The sequence below is a fragment of the Crocodylus siamensis genome, chromosome 8 (assembly GCF_052110815.1).
Source record: "Crocodylus siamensis isolate JL-2025a chromosome 8, ASM5211081v1, whole genome shotgun sequence".
Taxonomy (NCBI): Eukaryota; Metazoa; Chordata; order Crocodylia; family Crocodylidae; genus Crocodylus; species Crocodylus siamensis.
The window spans coordinates 47158432-47174224 of record NC_143402.1 but is presented as its reverse complement, the minus strand read 5'-3'; the positions used below and the strand labels follow the sequence as shown (position 1 = coordinate 47174224).

At 47.2% G+C, this 15793-nt stretch overlaps 1 long non-coding RNA gene across 1 annotated transcript in view; it reads right to left on the bottom strand.

Annotated features, from left to right (window-relative positions):
- Nucleotides 1-1105: 1105 nt before the first annotated feature.
- Nucleotides 1106-15793, bottom strand: part of LOC149858423 (uncharacterized) — a 71099-nt gene continuing 56411 nt past the window's right edge. Inside the window, exon 3 of the long non-coding RNA XR_016443971.1 lies at nt 1106-1446. This is a non-coding gene — a long non-coding RNA (uncharacterized LOC149858423). The remainder of the gene's footprint in view (nt 1447-15793) is intronic.

Here is a 15793-nt window from a genome sequence, read left to right as displayed (position 1 = left end):
TGTATGTTCAAGGCCCTCTGGATGGGGTGAGGCTTAACATCTTGGTCTCCTACTCCCCAGGCAACTATCCTAACCACTAAGCTACTAAGTTAACAGGTAAGAGAGCCCTCTGCCTCCATTTTTGTCCAACTAAAATTTTGGAACTTATGTGCATACCTGAGTAATTCTATTTTGTTGTGCAACTGCCTGGTCAGAGAACAATCCTCTTGGGCATGCTCAATAGATTTAGGAAGGCAAGTCTGAATGGCAAACTGGGTGTAAGTACCAAAAACTGCAGTTCCACTGCTACATATGTGTCATTAAGGCATGTAAAATGAAACAGGATTTAATTTGTTGTGACCTGCAAACTGATTGGTTAAACTGATCTTACTGCTATGGTTAAATCACTTTGTCATTTTGGTTGTAAGCAGGGTTGCCAACCAAATAAATTATTTTTTGCTGACCATCTGTACAGTTCTGACTGCCAGATAAACTTTTATTGACATGTTTTACTCAGTCAAAAAATATACTTGGATTGCCCCCCCCAGGTGACTACAGCAGTGATTTTACACCCTGTTGCACCCACCACAGCAGTCCTCTACTCCCCAACACCCTGACACCCCTGAGTGCACCCTGCATAATGCTGCACCCACCCACCAGCTATACCCCTGCTAGACTTGCTCCCCTGTTCTTGGCTTTGACCCCACCCACTACCTCTCTGCTCTAAGTCCTGACCCCACCACCTCCCTACCTGTACCTTCAGCTGCTAGATGCAGAGGATGGGCAAAGGGAGCCAGAGCCAGCCCACAACAACAGAGGAGAGAGGGGTTTAGCAGGCTCCCAGAAGCCCCCAAATCTTCCCAGGAGCTCCATGTGTGCAGAGTTCTGTGCTCCCACTCAGACAGCAGGTGGTGCTCATGGGCTTCCTCTGTCTTTCCATGCTGCTCCAGCTATTGAGCAAAGCTTAAAGCTGTGGCAGCTCCATTTTTTCACAAAAGGGAAAATGTTTTTTACACATCTTTATGGACAGAGGCATTTAGGGTGCTTTTTTACACTCTCTGTAAATTTACAAACAATTGGTCACCCTGCTGTCAAGATAGATACGGAGCTGTCTCTGGGGCTGAATCTTTATTATGTGTCACTTTTATTCTGTCCTAGGGGCTTAAAGGGTTCTTAAAGTGGTACAAAAGACAATTAAGCTTGTGCGAAGTCTCCTTTATGCTGCTAAAAAGTTGTAAGGGAGCCTTTGTGTCAGAAGAGTCAAGCTCTTACACTGTGCAGCTCTCCAAACCTTGAAACTTCAGTGAAACAAGGAAGTAGTATCACTTGATTTTTGTGACTTTACATAGAAAATTTAAAACAAAAGCTTTTGCTACAAACTGCAATATATTATAACAGAAAGCCTCTTACCTGTTTCTCTATACATTGTTGTGGTGCTCTGCAGCAGATGAGCTCCTCCCAGGAGTGCTAAAATAAAAGTAATAAAAAAATAAACATGGAACTTGACATGAAAATAAGCTGTCACTCCAAATCAGGCAGGCCACTAGGCATATGCTTAACTTCAAATCCTACCAACTTTAATAAGTTTTCAGCCCATGTGGGAAACCAAGTCCAAGCCCTTCTTAAAGCTAAGTATTTTGTCTAGTGCTTTACTTGATTCTGGGCCTGGGAACTCAATGTCCCACCCACCTGCCAATTTTTGGAACATTAGCTGTACCTTATTAAGGGCGAAAAACGTTTACAAATGCCTTTTGTGATAGATTGTAAGGGAGTTTCTCTATATTATAGTAGCACCTAATATATGAGAAATCCAGACAGCTGTGCTGCTATACAAACAAGAAACAGTAGCAATATTTTATAATATTAGAAAAATGATGCTTTCCGATTCAAGATATTTGTTTCCTTCTGGGATTTGTTTATACAGCTTGTGTGCTGCTTCACTTCTGCTGGTCTGAAACTCAAAAAAATTGCACAGCCCCTTATGTTATGTATACACAGGAAACTGATGATGTGCTTGCGGCATAGATAGCCATTAGCCATGTTCATAGATTTCATAGATTTCATAGACATTAGGGCTGGAAGGGACCTCGGGAGATCATCGAGTCCAGCCCCCTGCCCAAAGGGCAGGAAGTCAGCTGGGGTCATAGGATCCCAGCAAGATAAGCATCCAATTTACTCTTGAAGGTGTTCAATGTAGGCGCTTGAACCACCTCCGCTGGCAGACTGTTCCAGACCTTGGGGGCTCGGACAGTAAAGAAATTCTTCCTTATGTCCAGCCTGAAACGGTCTTGCAGGAGTTTGTGACCGTTCGACCTCGTCATCCCATGGGGCGCTCTGGTGAACAGATGTTCCCCCAGATCCTGGTGGTCACCCCTGATAAACTTGTAGGTGGCCATCAGATCACCTCTGAGCCTGCGCTTTTCCAGGCTAAAGAGTCCCATGGCTCTCAGCCTGTCATCGTAAGATCTGTTTTCCTGACCTCTGATCATGCGCGTGGCTCTCCTCTGGACTCTCTCAAGCTTCTCCACATCCTTTTTGAATTGTGGAGCCCAAAACTGGATGCAGTACTCCAGCTGCAGCCTCACTAAGGCCGAGTACAAGGGGAGAATGACGTCCCGGGATTTGCTCGAGAAGCATCTATGGATGCACGCCAGCATTTTGGTCGCTTTACTAGCCGCAGCATCGCATTGCAGGCTCATGTTCATCTTGTGGTCAATGATGACCCCCAAGTCTTTTTCTTCTGTAGTGCTAACCAACGTAGCACTGCCAAGCCTATAAGGGTGCTGCAGGTTTTTCCTCCCAAGGTGGAGAACCTTGCATTTTTCGCTGTTAAACACCATGAGGTTCTCGTCTGCCCATTTGCTGAGCTTGTCCAGGTCAGCCTGGATCACCCGCCTATCTTCTGGCGTGGATGCTTTGCCCCAAAGTTTGGTGTCATCGACGAACTTGGCCAGTCCACTCCTGACTCCAATGTCCACATCGTTAATGAATATGTTGAACAGGATGGGTCCCAGGACAGAGGCTTGAGGGACCCCACTGGTCACAGGGCACCACGATGAGTGACTGCCATCAATCACAACCCTCTGGGTCTGACCACGAAGCCAATTTCCCAGCCAGCGGATCGTGGTGGAGCCAAAGCCACAACTGGGCAGTTTGGCCTAGAGGTGATCATGGGATACCAGATCAAAAGCTTTTTTGAAGTCAAGATATATGACATCAATCTCTTCTCCCTTGTCCAGGTGATAGGTCACCTGGTCATAGAAGGAAATGAGATTGGTCAAACAAGACCAACCCGCAACAAGCCCGTGCTGGCTGTCCCTTAGAATGTTAGCCTGGGCCAGTCCCTCAAGGATGGCCTCCTTAATAAACTTTTCTAAGATCTTCCTCAGGATAGAAGTCAGGCTAATGGGCCTGTAGTTAGCCGGATCCAGTCTCCTCCCTTTCTTGAAGATCGGCACCACATTGGCCTTCTTCCAGTCTTCGGGCACTACACCAGAGCGCCAGGAGTTTTCAAAGATCCGTGCCAGGGGCTGGGCTATGACGCTCGCCAGCTCCTTGAGTACCCTGGGGTGCAGGTTGTCAGGGCCAGCTGACTTGAAGGTATCCAGCTTCTCAAGGTGTTCCTTCACGAGGTCAGCATTGATGGAGGGTAGGGGATCCCCCTCACCCAGATTTCCCTGTCCCATAGCAGGCATGGGCATCCCGTGTGACTGATGAAAGACTGACGCAAAGTACCTATTTAATAGGTTGGCTTTTTCCTGGACGTCAGTTGTCAGTTGCCCCATCTGGTTTAGCAGGTGTCCAACATTGCCCTTGCTTTTCCTCCGGCTCCCCACGTATCTGAAAAAGGACTTTTTGTTGTCCTTGATGCCTGAAGCTAGTTGGAGTTCAGTTGCAGCCTTGGCTTTCCTGGTTTGCTCCCTGCAGGACCGGACCAGCGCGGAGTAATCCTCCTTGGAGGTGAATCCCGTCCTCCATCCTTTGTAGGCTTTCCTTTTTAGCCACAGTAGGTCCCCTAGGTCTCTGGAGAGCCAGGGGGGCTACTGTGCCTTCTTGCTGCCTTTCCTCCGTGTTGGAATAGATTTAGCTTGTGCACTGAGGATCGCTTCCTTGAGAAGCAACCACTCTTCTTGAACTCCCAATTCCCTGTGGTCGTGGTCCCTGAGGGCCTGACTGACAAGCCTCTTGAGCTTATCAAAGTTGGGTTTTCTGAAGTCAAGGACTTCTGTGTTGCTGACTGACTTGCCAGCTTTACGGTGGATGGTGAAGGTGATCAGCTCGTGATCGCTGTCACCCAACTTCCCATCAGTCACTAGGTCGCCAATTAGGTCGTCCCCCGTAGCCAGTACCAGGTCAAGCAGCGCTTTGCCTCTCATTGGCCCATAGACTTCTTGAGTCAGGTAGAGGTCATCCACGCACAAGAGAAAGCTTTGCGCCCGCTCAGATTTAGCTGAGTGATCTTCCCACGAGATGTCCGGGTAATTGAAGTCACCCATGACAACCAAGGTTCTGGAGCAAGCGGCCTCAGTCAGTTCCCGGGCGAACTCCTGGTCAAGCTCGGGACTTTGAGTGGGAGGTCTGTAGTAGACTCCCACCGTTGTGTCCCCTGTGCCGAATTCCCCACGAATTTTTACCCAGAGGGTCTCTAGCTGTCCATGCCGGTCGCCAACATCAGCTTGCAGGGACATGTAGCTTTCCTTCACATAGAGAGCTACACCCCCGCCCCTTTTGTCAACACGATCCCTCCTGTACAGAGTATAGCCCTCTATACCCGTGGTCCAGTCATGGGTGGAGTCCCACCAGGTCTCCGTTATCCCAATGACATCATATTTCTTTGCACTGAGCAGGAGGACGAGCTCGTCCTGCTTGTTGCCCAGGCTCCTGGCATTAGTGTACAGGCAGGCAAGTGTGCCCTTGGGGGCTCTTGCCTTGCCCACAGATTGTGCCAGGGCTGGGGCAGGGGTGGGCTCCCTTAAGTGCCCCTTTAAGTGCCTTGGTCCGCTGGCTTTGCAAGGGCCGTTCAGCGGGCCAGCAGGGGCAGTAGTGCCCCCATCCTCCAGCAGGCTTAGTTTAAAGCCCGGTGGAGCAGGTCAGCCAGCCTGGCTGAGAAGAGCCTCCTCCCCAGGGGAGAGAGGTGGAGGCCATCTCTTCCCAGCAGCTCGCTGCCTCTCTCTCCAAAGAGCAGGCTGTGGTCATGGAAGCCAAAGCCTTCCCGATAACACCAGCGCCGCAGTCTTTGGTTCACCGCATGGATCCTCCTCTCCCTCCTCAGCCCATAGCCCGAGACTGGGAGGATCGATGAAAACACCACCTGAGCTCCCAGACCCCTAAGCCCCGCTCCCAACTCCCTGTAGCGCCTCAAGACCTGGCTGGGGGTGCTCCGAGCCGTGTCATTGGTGCCCACATGAATCAGGAGCATGGGGTAGTGGTCTGTAGGCCGGAGGAGCTGCGGGATCCTCTCCGCAATGTCTCGGATGCGGGCCCCCAGGAAGCAGCAGACTTCCTGGGCTAAGGGTTCGGGGCGGCAGATTGCCCCCTCAGTGCCTCGCAGGATGGAGTCTCCCACAACAAACATCTTATGCTTTGTCTTGGGGAGAGCAGGGCCAGTAGCTGCGGTCGAGCCTGGGTTGCCTGCGGGAGCCAGCAACTGCGTGGGCTCTGCTGGGGCTGCAAGAGGTGCGAACCTGTTGCTAAGCTCCGGCGGGGCAGGGGCCTTGGTGTGGCGGGCCTTGGGGCCCTTGACCACCTTGGTCCATGTCCCTGACTGGGCAGAGAGGGAGGTCCCAGAGTCCTCCTTAGTCGTGGAGGGAGACGCAGCTCTCCCCTGCGGCTCCCGGGGGAGAAGGGCCTGGCAGTAGGAGTCTATCTCCTGCTCACAGTCCCTGATGGCACGCAGTCTCTGGACTGTGGCCTGGAGCTCCTCCAGCTGGCGCGCCAGAGACCCAAGCAGGGAGCAGACCCCGCAAGAGGAGGGGGCCGTGCTCCCGGGCCCCAGAGCCTGAAAAAGGGACAGGCAGCCCCCGCAGCCAAGAGCCAGGGGCTCCGTCTGTGTGGAGCCCGGAACCATGGGCTCCGTCTGGGTGGCCGTCTCCGAGGTGCCCAGTGGAGGGGCCGCAGAGCCCGAGGGGACCCGAGGGGTGTGCCGCATGCCCATCCATGTCATGCCTCTGGTAGGCTGGCTACAGCTGGGGCTGGCTATGACTGGGGGGTCGCAGGCAGGGTCTCGTGCCCTCCCACGCCCTCTCCTGCACGAACTCCGCGCTAACTCAAGCGCCTGTTTACGCAGCCTGTTCGCCCGGCTCCGGTCGAGGGGCTCCCTGGGGGGCTGGGCCAAGTAGGGGCCTGGGCAGGGGCTTGACCCGGCCCGGCACCAGGCAGCGGCCTCCTCCCAGCAAGCAAGGAGTTAACCCCTTCCCACCACGAGCCCACTTACCTCCGGCTGTGCTGGGGGTTGGCAGGGGGCTCGGCGGCTGCTGAGGGGGTGTCTGGGGGCTTCAGGGGAGTGGGGGCGCAGCGGGCTTCACCCGCGCGTCTCTCACCGCTCCAGAGCCTACCATGTTAGCTTTAATCTAGCTAGCACACATAGCAATAGCCATGAAGATTCACAGACTAGCCATATGGAATATAAGGTTGCCTGAAAAGCAGACAGCTGGGACTGAATTTCTGGAGCTTGTTCAGTTGCTGCAGATGTTAGTTACCAAGCTCAATTGCAGCTGTATAACCCAAAACTGAATGATAGGGTATGGGTATGTATACCTGCATCCCCAATCACCACCAGCTCATTTTCATAGACTCATAGATTCATAGACACTAGGGCTGGAAGGGACCCCAGAAGATCATTGAGGCCAGCCCCCTGTCCCAGGGGCAGGAAGTCAGCAGGGATCAAAGGATCCCAGCAAGATAAACATCCAAATGTCTCTTGAAAGTGTTCAAAGTAGGTGCTTGAACCACCTCCAGCGGCAGTCTATTCCAAACCCTGGGGGCTCAGACAGTAAAAAAGTTCTTCCTTATGTCCAGCCTGAAACAGTCATGGAGGACTTTGTGGTCAATCGACCTTGTCATCCCTTGGGGTGCTCTGGTGAACAGACAATCCCCCAGATCCTGGTGAACAACCCTGATAAATTTATAGGTGGCCACCAGATCACCCCTGAGCCTGCACTTTTCCAGGCTGAAGACTCCCATGGCTCTCAGCCTCTCATCATAAGGTCTGGTTTCCTGATCTTTGATCATGCGTGTGGCTCTCCTCTGGACTCTCTCAAGCTTTTCCACATCCTCACATCCTTTTTGAATTGTGGGGCCCAAAACTGGATGCAGTACTCCAGCTGCGACCTCACCAAGGCCAAGTACAATGGGAGATTGACATCCCAGGATTTGCTTGAGAAGCATCTATGGATGCAAGCCAGCATTTTGCTCGCTTTACTAGCCGCAGCATCACATTGAAGACTCATGTTCTATTGTGGTCAACCATGACCCCCAAGTCCCTTTTGTCCATAGTGCTAGCTAGTGTAGCACTGCTGAGCCTATAAGGATGCTGCAGGTTTTTCCTCCCAAGGTGGAGAACTTTGCATTCATCAGTGTTAAACACCATAAGGTTCTCATCCACCCATTTCATGAGCCTGTCAAGGTATGCCTGGATCACCCTCCTGTCCTCAGGTGTGGATGCTTTACCCCAGAATTTGTTGTCATTGGCAAACTTGGCCAGTCTGCTTCTAACTCCAATGTCCACATCATTAATGAAGATGTTAAATAGTATAGGCCCAACGACAGAGTCTTGAGAGATCCCACTGGTCACAGCGCACCACAACGATTGACTTCCATCAACCACCACCCTTTCGGTCCAACCACACAGCCAATTCCCCAGCCAGTGGATCGTGGTGAGGCCAAGGCCTCAGTTAGCCAATTTTGCTAAAAGGTGATCATGGGATACCATATCAAAGACTTTTTTAAAGTAAAGATATATGACATCAATCTCTTCTCCCCTGTCCAGGCGATACGTCACCTGGCCATAAAAGGAAATAAGATCGGTCAAACAAGACCTACCTGCAACAAACCCATGCTGGCTATCCCTCAGGATGTTGCCATCAGCCAGTCTGTTAGAAATGGCCTCTCTGATAATCTTTTCTAAGACTTTCCCCAGGATAGAAATCAGGCTGATGGGCTTGTAGCTTGCTGGATCCATTTTCCTCCCTTTCTTGAAGATAGGCACCACATTGGCCTTCTTCCAATTTTTGGGCACTTCACCAGAGCACCAGGAGTTCTCGAATATCCATGCCAGGGGCTGAGCTATGATGTTTGCTAACTCCTTGAGTACCCTGGGGTGTAAACTGTCAGGGCCGGCTGACTTAAAGGTATTCTGTCTCTCAAGATGTTCCTTCACGAGGTCAGCATTGATGGAGGGTAAGGAATCTCCCTCACACGGGCCTCCCTGTCCTGTAATCGGCATGGGCATCCCATGGGACTGGTGAAAAACCGATGCAAAGTACCCATTTAGCAAATTGGCTTTTTCCTGGGTGTCAGTTGTCAGTTGTCCCATCTGGTTAAGCAAGGATCCAATGTTGCCCTTGGTTTTCCTTCAGCTCCCCACGTATCTAAAAAAGGACTTTTTATTGTCCTTGATACTTGCGGCTAGTTGGAGTTCCATTGCAGCCTTGGCTTTCCTGGTTCACTCCTTGCAGGTCTCGACCAGTGCAGAGTATTCCTCCTTGGAGGTGGATCCAGTCTTCCATCCTTTGTGGGTCTTTCTTTTTAGATGCAGGAGGTCCACTAGTTTCCTGGAGAGCCAAGGGGACTGCTGTGACCTTTTGCTGCCTTTCCTTCTAGACGGAATAACCTTAGCTTGTGCATCCAGGATTACTCCTTTGAGAAGCAACCACTCATCCTGAACTCCCCTCCCCTTTGAGTTATGGTCCTTTAGGGCTTCACTGACAAGCCTCCTGAGCTTGTCAAAGTCAGCTTTCCTGAAGTGGAGAACTTCTGTATTGCTGACTGACTTGCCAGCTTTACAGTGGATGGTGAAGGTGGTCAGCTTGTGGTCACTGTCACCCAGCTTCCCTTCAATCATTAGGTCACTGATTAGCTCATCCCTCATTGCCAGTACCAGGTCAAGCAGCACTTTACCTCTCAGCGGCCCATCAACTTCTTGCATCAGATAGAGCTCATCCACACACAAGAGAAAGCTTTGCGACCACTCGGATTTGGCTAAGGGCTGTTCCCATGAGATGACTGGGTAGTTGAAGTCTCCCATGACAACCATGCACTGGGAGCATGCAGCCTCATCCAATTCCCTGGCAAACTCCTGGTCAAGCTCTTGATCCATGGTAGGAGCTCTGTAGTAGACTCCCACCATTGTCTCCCCTGTGCCATGTTCCCCATGGATTTTAACCCAGAGGGTCTCCAGTCATCCACCCTGGGCACCAATGGCAGCTTTCAGAGATGTATAGCTTTCCTTGACATAAAGAGCTCCACCCCCACCCCTTTTGTCCACTCAATCTCTCCTGTATAGGGTATAGCCATCTATACCTGTGGCCCAGTCATGGGTGGAGTCTCACCAGGTCTCCGTTATCCCTATGACATCATAATTATTTGTGTTAGGCAGGAAATCAAGTTCTTCCTGTTTCTTCCCCAAGCTCCTGGCATTTGTGTACAGGCAAGCAAGTGTCCCTTTCGGGGCCCTTGCTGTGCCTACAGATCATTCCAGGGCTGAGGGAGCAGTGGGCTCCCTGTAACTTGGCCTGCTGGCTTGGCAAGGGTTGCTCATGGGCCAGCAGTGGCAGTAGTCCCTCCATCCCCCAGCGGGCTTAGTTTAAAGCTTAAATTTTGCTGTGCATGTGATTGTATTGCTATAAACACACTTATCCCAACATAGCTCATTCTCCCCATATGAGCCACTCTGACACCATTATAAAAATGACCAAATTAGGGGCTTTAACTGATTTAACTATTTTGGTTAAAAAGGCATCTCTAACTGAAATATTTTTTTTAAAGTTCCTGTGTGCAGACCATGGATGCAGGCTTTTACCATGTTGGTCTACAGGCAAGAAATAAGAACTCTTGGCAGAGGTGGTATCTTTTATTAGACCAACTAAACAGTTGCAAAAAAAAATTCTTTATTTTCAAGCTTTTGGGCTCACGTGCCCTTCTTCAGGCAAAGGAGAATGCACAGATTGTAACATTTCTCCCAGGTGGAAATGAAACTTCCTACTGCACAAGAGAATAAATAGATGTTATATGTTCCCCTGGGTGGAAATGGTTATTTTATGCAAATTAGACTCAAAAAAAAGTTCAAGCATTCTGTTTACTTCCAAGTTGTCTGATGGCAAGCTAAGGGTTACATTTTTTCTTCCTTCTTGGTAAGATGTTTTCTATTGCACAGGAGAGAGGTTGATGGAATTAATCTCCTGGCTGATGCAGTTCTGTAGTAGGCAGCTTGTTTTCCAGGTATCCAAAGTCAGCTCATATTGCTCCATGCTACACAACTGCCTTTACTATGGTTTGTATCTGGGTGGCAATGATATCTTTCACAATATGCAAGAGGGTCCCCTGTTCCTTCAGACATTGACTTTATCAGTTATTATCACTTCCTCTGCAATCTGTGAGCGCATCAAGCAATTGTTTGTTTAACTTTGCAGAGCCTCTTGTTTCTCTTACATCGTTCTTCCCGTGACGTACTAAAGGCACTTCATGAAGCTGGACACACCCCTGTCATTTCCCCTCCACTAACATATAGTTTGTGAACTACCTACTTCAGCCAAATGACACAGAAGACAAGTGGACTTGAGCAGGAGGAGAAAGGAAGGTTGGTGTTTGTAAAGGTTTATTTCTTCTTCACTCAGACAATAGTCACAGAGCGAGGAAAAGCTTTGTAACTGCTGGCCACTGCTTTCAGCACTCTGCTGCTGGACAATGATTGTAGATCAGTGCCTTGGAACACACTTACTTTCTTTTATTACAGGACCAGACATTTGGGAGATTTGTAAGCCGTAGCAGGGCTGTATCAATCATATGTGGATCACTGATTGGTCTCAATGGAAGTTCTGCTTGCAGCGCAATAGACAGACTAGGGCTCTGCACTATGTTCCAGTTCAGTTTTATCTTTTATCATGTGCCTAGTTTCCTTTTAGTTCTTTCAATACTTACGGATGTTAACCTCTCTCTGGGCACACCTATGCATATATACAAATGCACAGCAATAAATTCCAGCACATATTGCGCCTGAGTATATTGCTCATGAGCACCAGATTTACACATTTACCTGGGTCTGCAGCATATTGAGATGAGTTGGAGCAGCCCCAGCTGGCAAGGGCTTAGGAGGTCAGCCTGCCAGTGCAGGGCCACTTCCACCTGGCTCAACATACTGCAGAAGGGCTGACTGGGGCATAAGAGTTTATCATCTTGAGAAATCGTTATTCTAATCACTTTCTTCTTAATTAAGATGTTCACAGGTACAAAAAAAGGCATACAACCATGCCAACAAAGTCTGCATCTCTACCAAGGCTATTAGTCATTCTCTACCGATCCTTTTTTTTTAACACACTTCTCCACATTAAACAACAAGTCTCCAAGTGGGAGACTTTATTTACTAATGATTATTTTATTAATATTATTATTATTTTATTATTATACAAATGAGAGGAGGCTCAGGTGAGGTTGTCCAACCCTGAAAAGCCTGAGCTCACTACACTTTGCTTTCCTTTCTAATCTGTAAATGCATTATAATGGCGGGATCCTGTCGAAGTGAGGGCTGAAGGACTGACCCTAAGAGAAAGTGCAGTGTGCTGCTTTATGTCTGCACTCAACATATCTGCCAGGGCACAGTGAACTTGGGGACTTAGGTTTCCTCAACCACATCTTGGGTCTTTTTGTTTCCTAATTAAAGAACTTAAAGAAAGAAGTGCATGATCAAAATAATCATAAATTATTTGCCATCTTATTGTGACCCAAATGTGATGTAATAATGTAAACTTTTAAAGCAGAATTATTCTTCTTCATTGTCTCTGCAAAGAACCATCAAGGAATGCCAAGTCACAGCTCTATTCTGAAGTTCACAGCAAAACTCCCACGATTTCATAAAAACATAAGAACTGCCATTTACCGGATCAAACTGTAGATCCATCTTCCCAGTCTCCTGTGTCACATAATGGCAGAGCTTGGATGCCCAAAGTGAAAGGGGACAGCATATGACCAGGTATTTTTCCACTGTTCCTCTGCCACTTGCAACCTGCAGGATTTAGGGTCTATGAAGCTCAAATTCAAAGGCTGTACCCCTAACTCCCATACTCAATAGTTACTGATGCCCCTTTCCTCCAAAAATCTTCTCCAATTCCTTTTTCAAACTTGGTTAAACTGTCAGCTTCCACTACATCTTGTTTCAATGAGTTCCACACTTCAATTATATGCAGTTAGGAAAATAACTTTCTTTTGTTAATTTTAAATTTTAAACTTACTGCAAGTTTCATATTGTGACCCCTAGTTCTTATATTGAGAGAGAGAGAGAGTGAATAATAAATCCCTTTTTACTTGCTCTTTGCCATTTAGTATGTAGTAAGCCCTTACTATAATCCCCAGCCAGTGTCTCTTTTCTAAACTGAATAGGCCTAGCCTCTGTAGCCTTTCCTCATATGGAAGCCTCTTCATGCCACTAATTATGCTTGTTGCTCTTCTCCATACCTTCTTGAGTTCTTTTATATCCTTTTGGAAGTGTGGGGATCAATATTCAAGGTATGGACACACCAGGAATTTTTAAAGGGGCATAATGATATGTTCAGTTTTATTAACAATTCCCTTCTCAGTAATTCCTAACATTTTGTTTGCCTTTCTGATGGTGGCTTAACACTGAGGTGATATTTTTAGAAAACTGTCCAGAATGACTCACAAATCTGTTTCCTGTGCAGTAACAGCTAAAGTAGAGTCTGTCATAGTAAAAGTATCTTTTGGGTTATTTTTACCCATGTGCACCACTTTACACTTACCTACATTTGAATTTTATCTTCTATTTAGTTGCCTATTCACTCAATAGAGGTCAGATCCTTCTGTAGTTCTTTACAGTCTACCTTGGTCTTTACCACTTTCAATAATTTTATGGGATCCTCCAGTTTGGATGCCTCTCTACTAACCCCCTTTTCCAAATCTTTTAAGACTGTGTCAAACATCCATAGTCCCAACACAGGTTTACTTTTTTCCATCCTGAAAAGTAACCATTTATACTCGCTCTTTGTTTTATATCTTTAAAGCAATTTCTAGTTCAAAACTGGACCTTCCCTGTAATCCTATGATAGGTCCTAGCTTCATTAACAGCCTCTAATACAGGACCTTTTCAAAGGCTTTTTGCAACTCCAGATATACTAGGAAAACTGGATCACACTGATCCACCTGCTTCTTGATACTCTCAAGAATTTTAGCAGGCTGATGAGCATGTTTTTTCCCTTTGAGAAACCTTGTTGATTCCTCCCCAGTAAGTCATGGTCATCCATATGCTGAAAAAAAATTTTTTTTGGTTATTATTGTTTGTACCAGTTTTCCACGAACAGAAGTCAGATTCACCAGCCCTCAATTTCCTGGGTCCCCTCTAGAACCTTTTTAAAATATGGCAGTCACATTGGCAATTGTCCATGCGTCTGGTACCAGCTGTTTTGAGTCATAGGTTGCAAACAACAGTTAGGAGTTTGGCAATATGCAGTCCAAGTGATGGATCATTTGGGAGTCAACATTGTGAGATGAAATTTGGGAGGGTTTCCTTAAGAAAAAAAAGCAACTTATAAAAATTATATTCCCAAGCTGTGATAAGATAATGTTGAGGTTATCAATCAATCAACAGTTAGGAAATTTCAAGATTTTGGACACCTGTAATCTTCACTGGCCCCAACTCCCTTGTGCATTCCAACATGGTCTTTCATTTCAAGACCCCATCCTATTTTTCTGTGGGACTTTGGGCCCCCTCTACATATGAAGACATGATGGGATCTCATTCACAATTCACACTACTATGCCTCCTGCCATGCCACACTCTGCATATATTCCACGTGGCTGCAATGATCCCTTGATATGGCTTGAGTGTAGGAAACCCCCAGGCCCCAGTAACCCAAGATACCTAGGGTTCAGGGTTTTTATGCTAGGCCTGGTGCATGCCTGCAGCTGTGAGGCCCACTAGTTGACAGGGCTCCCAACCACAGGGGAGACCCTGCTAGACATGCAATTTAAAGCTCAAGAGCAACAGCTATAAAGTTGGTACACATTTTAAGATCTAACTTTATAGCTGACTGGAACTTTTTGTTATGTGATAGCTCCTTTGTACATGTAGCTGGTTTTCAGGTAATTGCATAATTAACCAGCTACTTAATTTATTGACTAGTTACTAGCAAGGCATAGAGGGGACCTTAGTCTCCTCCTAACATAAAGGGGGACTTATTCTCATTCAAAGTACACGAGAAGGACAAATCAAGGTTGTTAAGGGAAGAGGCTGTTGTTTACAGAGCCCACTCCTTCATTTGTTGTAGAAGTTGGAAAGCATGCAACAAACAATGCAGGGAATTATAACGGCAGGAAGAATGGTCTCCTGGGAAGTGTAGATGAATGACACCTGGGAGCCTTGGCTCCCATTCATGCTTCTGCCACTAAGCACTTATCTGACACAGGGTGCATCACATAAACCAAAATTGTCACAAGCAATTCCTCTGCATTCCTCATGTTCTGCTCATCCACTCTAGAGCTACCACTGAGGACAATGGGAAGTGAACCTATGACATATTTCATTCCAAGAATGCTTTGGGGGGCTGCAGGGGAAGGGGAAATTAGTCTCCATACTTCTTAATTCAGACACTAAATTTTAAAAAAAGAATTGATGGTTTGACACCTCGCTATATAAAATATTCTCGGTGTGACACTCCTTAGACATAGAAAAGCGATAAGTACAAAGGAGGTGGGGGAGAGCATGTTTCTTTGCCAAAATAAGACATAACAAGGAAGTATCATAGAAAACAAGGGAAAAACTATTCAGTGCAAGGTGTGAATGGTAAGCAATAAATAATGCACAGGGATGAACACTGAATATGAAGGACACAAAAGAAATGTTCAAGAGTTGCCCCGCTCTTCATTTGCTCTGACTGAACCCCTTAAACAAAATCATCCTGCACTATAGAGCTTGGGTTTAAATCCTAATGTTCTTAGTTGGAGAATCCTTAGAGAAAATTTTAAAGCAATCTCAGAGCAGGATCAGCTATGTAAAGTGTCAGATATTATGGGACTTTGTATGAGAATTTACAATAAATCTATTTATGGCATAAGTAGGTCTACATGTAGACAGGTAGTACCACCCTAAGGAGATCCAACAGTGACTAGGTCACCTTGCATGGTGCACGGCAAATAAACAGAAGAAAAAGATCACCTTTGCCACAAAGAACCTACGATCTAAGTAGACAAGACAAATAGAATGTAAAATGTTAAAACCCAGAGGAAGTCAGCAACTTACACAAGGTCAAAAGGGGAATTTGTGCTAGAACTATCAGTTGCACACGGATGCTGTGGCAGATTTACTGTGAAACAAACCTTGCGCTGGCATGGGGCCCCCCAACAACAGGGGGCCACAAAATGCAGCAAAATTTGAAAAATGACAACTTAATAAGCGTTGCAAGTTGCAGTCCAGGCTTTCTGCATTCTGCAAACTTCGTCTGCAAACGATGCTCTAAACGTGGTTTTTGCAAGTAGTCTAGCAAAGAATTTGCTTTGCCATTTTTCCTCTGTCTGGGCAATAACATAACAGCAACTAAGGGAAATCATCATTTGCCAATCAAAGTCTGTCTGCTTGACCAATTATCCAACT